This window comes from Euphorbia lathyris, chromosome 6, assembly GCF_963576675.1.
Source record: "Euphorbia lathyris chromosome 6, ddEupLath1.1, whole genome shotgun sequence".
Lineage (NCBI taxonomy): Eukaryota > Viridiplantae > Streptophyta > Magnoliopsida > Malpighiales > Euphorbiaceae > Euphorbia > Euphorbia lathyris.
Genome location: NC_088915.1, coordinates 80,519,136 through 80,525,135, shown reverse-complemented (window position 1 = coordinate 80,525,135; position 6,000 = coordinate 80,519,136).

Genomic DNA, 6,000 nt, shown 5'->3' with positions numbered 1-6,000 from the left:
CATGTAGCCCATGAAACCGTCCACATTCGTGTGTAAGACGCTTGAAGCTGCACTGTCGATCAACACGTCAATATGAGGTAATGCGAATTCATCCTTGGGGCATGCCTTGTTAAGATCTCTATAATCAACGCACATTCTTACTTTGCCGTCTTTCTTTGCGATGGGCACCACATTTGCAACCCAAGGGGGATAGTTGATTACTTCGATGAACCCTGCTTCTAACTGCTTCTTCACTTCCTCTCTGATCTTATCTGCCCATTCTGGTCTTATGCGTCGGAGCTTCTGTTTTACGGGCTTCGCCTCGGGATATGTTGGAATGCGGTGAGTTACAATTGATTGATCAATTCCTGGCATGTCTTCGTATGTCCAAGCGAACAATATTTCGTATTTTTTAATTATTCTCTCGAATTCTTTCCTCTCTTCAATAGTTAAGTCTTGAGCAATTTGTATAAGTTTAGGATTTTCATCCGTACCAAGATTGAAAGTCGACATTTCTATTGTATTGATTTCAAATGTAGGCATGTTATATGAATGAGAATGCATGGTATGATCATGATTAACATCAAGCAAGTAAGCAAAATCAGAATTCATTTCATTGATAGTATTGGCGATTACATCATCTGATTCGAACAAAGCAGTAATACAATTTTCATCATCAAGGTTCTCGGGTTTCTCATATGCTTTGGAGGTACTGGGTTCATTCGCCGCTCCTGCAGTTGCTTCAATGGTGATGACTTGCTCCTCGGCATTCAAGTCTAACATCATAATTTCCTCGACAAAGCAGCTCGCCCTTCCTTTGCCCCAGTCGGTCACATCATTGAAAATTTCAAACCCTGGCAAAATCTTCCCTTCGATGCTAGTCCACGACTCGGGGGTTCCTGAATACACCCTTCCATGCCCCTCATTCACGAAGTATTTTCTTAGGCCCACTTTTCCTTCACTACTTGCATTGGACGGACCTCCGTGCTCATATCCCAAACCCCTCCGGGTTTTCTGACTCTTAAAGTCCGGAAATTCTGGCAACCCCTGATGGTGTGCTCCTAAGCCCATTCCTGGGATGAAACCTCCCTTCATCATCTTCACCACATCGGTGGTCATGCTAGACTCGTAGATCCCAGAAACTTGGAATCCGGAGAAAAGCTGAGGCTCGATCCCCAGTGCCGCCACTGAGCTTAATTTTTCTGCTCTGATTGTCACTATCTCTTCCCCGAAGGGAAACTTGATCATTTGATGGAGTGTGGAGGGCACCCCTCCCAAATTGTGGAACCATGGGCGTCCCAACAATACAGCAAAGGTTACCGGGATGTCCAGCACTGTGAACTCAATTTCTTCTTCATGCGGCCCCACTTTCAACTTGGCCTTAAAGACTCCTTCAATATGCCTACGACTATCATCATAAGCCCTAATCACAGTTTTCGAGGCCGTCAAGTCTCCTCTTTCCACTCCCAGTTTAGACAAGAGTTTCAACGGGCAAACATTAATAGCCGATCCATCATCGACCATCACACAGCTAGTCTTCTTTCCGTTAATCTCAGCTCGGATGTACAAAGGCTTGTTGTGAGCTTTTCCCTCATCTGGGAGATCCTCGTTAGTAAACGTGATCTCGGTTTTCTTTCGAGCCATAATCGCCCCTACTAGCGCTGCCGGCTCAGTATCGGTAGAAATGACCAAACTCTGCAGCTCTTTCATCAGGTTCTCACGATTATACTTAGAATGGCATAAAACTTCCCACACCGTGGATTTAGCTTGTGTCTTCTTCAACTGCTCGAGAACTTGGTCGTCAGGCTTAGGAGCCGACCCTTCCCCTATCTCAGTCTCTACCATAGGTGCCTTTCCCTCGGCCACTCGACCTGATCTTGTCATTACGGCAATTTCCGGCTCATCATCCGATTCGTCCCAAATGTTAATAGGAATCATCCGATTAGCATCCTCCTCGTCCGAAGAGCTCTCCCAAATGTCTACAATCATTAAATCCATAACATGAGGAACGTTCGGATTCAAATAAAAAGGATCCGTCGATCCATACAATGCCCAGCCTATCAGATCATCATAATCCCGAAGGGACACTCTACTCATCCTTCTAGCTGCTAACGGAATAGCTCCTCTCTGTATGCACATAAGCTGCACCTTATCGCTCATTGTTTCGTGACACTGCTCATAACGGTGCCTCCACCTTCTAGCATAATCTACAAATGGTTCCTCGGGGAATTGCCTGATCCTATCCAGATCCTCCAGGGATCCCGTCCATGGAACATACATCTCATATCTTGCCACAAAGGCCCTCCTAAGCGGTACCCAATGACCCATTTCCTCCTCTGATAGGTCCTGGTGCCACAACAAGGCCTCTCCCATTAAAGTTTCCGGGAAATGTTCATGTAATTCACATTGCGGGAATCCGGCGTCATACGTATGGTTGCAGAATAACCTCGCATGCTCAACAGGATCCTGGTATCCACCATACCTAGGCATTGCTAACACCGCATCGGGTGTTTGATAAGAGGGGGAATCCGGGGTTTGCTCTGCCAGCATCCATACCGTATACTCTTTGATAAACCTCTTCGTCATTGCCGCCTAATCGGTCTTAACATACATTGGAAGTGACATATACCACATTAACGGCTCACCCATCAGCGAATTACAGAACAAGCTGGTGATCTCTTCTTCCTTAAAACCCAAAGGCGCCATGACCGATAAGTAGAAGTGAAGGTGTTCCATAGGATCTTTGTTGCCATTATACTTGCTAACCCTCGGTAACGGACGCTTGATAGGTCCAATCTGCATTGCGAAGCGCTCTGCGGTCCTGTCCTCGGCTCTTTGGTACTTTTCTAAGAATAAATCTGATAATTGATCCCAATCATGCTTGCAAGAGTCGGGTAATGAGTGGAACCACCCCAAAGGCTCACCTACCAGCGAATGGTGAAACCACTGAGCAATCTCGTCCACCCCGAAGGATTCAACAAACATGTCGCGTATATATTCACGCAAGTGCACCTCGGGATTACCTCCACCACTAAACAGACCCAAATTAGGCACAATAGTTCGAGACGACCCTTCTCCGGTCTCTTTGGCACTATCTTCATCATACGGTGCCCCACTGTCCAACCCTTCATCCATCAGTTCATCCTCCTGTCCCTCGCCAAGGAAGGACACATATATACCATTTCCTACATTGCTCTTTTCGTCGAGTCCAACAACTCCTCTACATTCTCCTCGAAGGATTCCATCACTACACCTTCTGTCAGACCAACTCCGATCATGCTCACCCTATGATTAGGCAATGGATTACGCCTAACGGAAGGGTTCGCTAATGAAGGATCAGCTATCTTCTTCTCCTCGATTAAATCTTGGATTTCGTGTTTCAGCCTCTCGCAATTCTCAATTGTATGCCCATAACTGCTATGGAATTCACAATACCCTCTAGCCTGTATCTGCGGAGTAGGTGGAGTTTTGTTATATGGGGTAAGGGCTTTCAACAATCCCTTTTTCTGCAAATGTTCGAAAACCTTTGCGTAGGTTTGATAAAACTTGGTGAACCGCCTCTTTTCAATAGCATTTAGATCAAGCACTTTCACTGCTGCGGATTCCGTACTCGCACTTGGCCCTCCGGCACTATATCCAGACTTTGTCCATTTGGTATAAGCTTTCTTTGGTTCTCCATCCCCCTCAACTATCAAGGCACAACTGTACATCTGGTTAAAATCGGTAAAAGGCATATACCGCAGCTCATTCTTGATATACGGCAACGTGTTGCCGACCACCATTCGGATCTGATCCTGCTCAAGCGGCTTCTGCCTCATAACCGTGGCCTTAGCCCTCCATCTTTTCACAAAATCGGAAAAAGATTCCCCAGCCTGTTGCTTAGTGCTCTCTAACTCCTTCAAAGTGACCTCAAGCATGGTGTTAAAGCTATACTGAGCGATGAATGACTTCGCTAACTCCTTCCAATCCCTCTTCGTCACCATAGGCAATGCATGAAACCATGTGAGGGCAGCCCCCTCTAGATAAGTGTTAAACAACCCCAGGACTTGATCCTCAGTCAGGATCGTGTGCTTCATCACAGCAACATACTGATTCATGTGGGCAGTGGGATCCCCAGTTCCATCGAACTTTTTCATGTCAGGGAGTCGGAATTTCAATGGCAGAGCAGTTGCCGACAAACAATTCTTCAAGTTATAAAATTCCTGACTCCCGGAACTTCCCCCACGCAGATCCTGCACCTCCTGCGTGATGTGTTGCTTCCACTCCTCTTCCTTAGCTTTCTCTTTCTCAAGCTGTTTTCGGATATAATCCTGATAGTCATCCTCATTCCCAAAGCGAGGGCCATCGTTCACCTCATTCTCAGCGTGCTTGCTGCCATTCTTGTCCTCCTTCATGGCCAACTTAGCTATCTGGGCCACTATCGCAGCCAACTGCTCATTAATGTTGTTCACAGAGTTTTCCAATCCGGCCACTTTTTCGTCGGTTGCAGACATACTGACGGAAGAATGAGAATACTCGGACGAAGATGAATTAGAAGCCACAATTGCTGATTCGGGACTGTCAATCTGTAGCTGATCAAACTGCCTAACTAGCCGACTGCTCTCTCGGTACCGCAACCGCTTAATGATGACGTCTGCGCGAACGGTATCCATTAGTATGTATGCATGATTTTATATGCATGATGTGTGGTGTGTGCGTTTATTATTTACGGATATATAAGATAAGAAGAACAAACGTTAGTCTAATTACACGTATCACAACATCTCTCTTCCACCCTTATTCCTCCACACACTCGTTGGTCCAGGTCTCTTTCCTAGGATTTTGGTTTTGGGCTCACATTGCGGTCCAGGGGACGCGTGATGCCGTCGATTATTGCGGAAAAGGTAAATCATCCATCAGACAACACAGTTCGTTTTGACATATCAACGTTCAGTGACTAAGAAATCGACCAAGTTGGATTGTCCTTTCGGAATAACTCATCTTTTATCCTTTCACGAGACGCATTAATTCGGGTTTTGACTCCCTTTGAGCGCATCTCAGTTTTTAGACGTGGTACGAGTTATTCTTTTAGTCCAATCGCTCGTTATTGTCAATGATTCGTTCCCTTTTATTTGCGTGGGTTCATGTTTCGATTTTTGGATTACAACGGGATTTTTTGGATCTATCGAGAGACGTAACCACGTGTTTATTTAGTGATGGGATCACTTTTGAATTTAGGGAACAGACTCATCGCGTAACGCGTTTGTTTTTAGCGTTAAGACTCCGTTTGCTCGTTTTGGCTACGTGAAAAGACGGCGAGTCTTATTTGAACGTACGGTAATCTTTCGGCTAATTACAACTCTTTATTCCTTCCAATCTACGGGATATATCATTCTAGCGTGGTTATAGAAAATCAACATTTCGTTGAATCGCATGTTTATTCGAAGCAAGGATTTTACCGTTCTTTTTCATTTAGGCACGAATTAAGCAAACACGTACATCGGGCCATATTTCTTGCAGTTTTGGTAATGGTCGAAATGATCGAGTCGTTAGTCAAAACCCGCAGTCTCGTCCATATGGCGCAATTATGCGGTTTGGTTTGATTTGGCTTTGTGATTTTAAATAGCGCATATACTTGTTCGAGACACGTATCCAACGACATTGGTTTATTTTCTTTAACTACTCTTGAGATTGACATATATCGTAGATAAAGAATGATTTTAGTCGTTTGTTTTATTTTTGCTTTTTATTTTCTTAGTCACTTTAGCGGACACGTCCATTTCTCTTAAGAACAACACAAGACGTAACGCAAGAGCTCGTCTTTTATTCGGAAGGGACAGGCCACATTTGTGAAACTCTTTACGTTACAACGGGGTCATTCGAAACAGAAATGTTCTTCGTTTTCGTTTCATCATAATTTCGTTTTATCCCAACCTATTTAAAGAATGTGAATAACGGTTACTCGTTAATATAGTCTTTTGAATCGAGATATAACTATCCTTAATATCAAACCGATCCGTACTAATACGCGCTTACGTCATA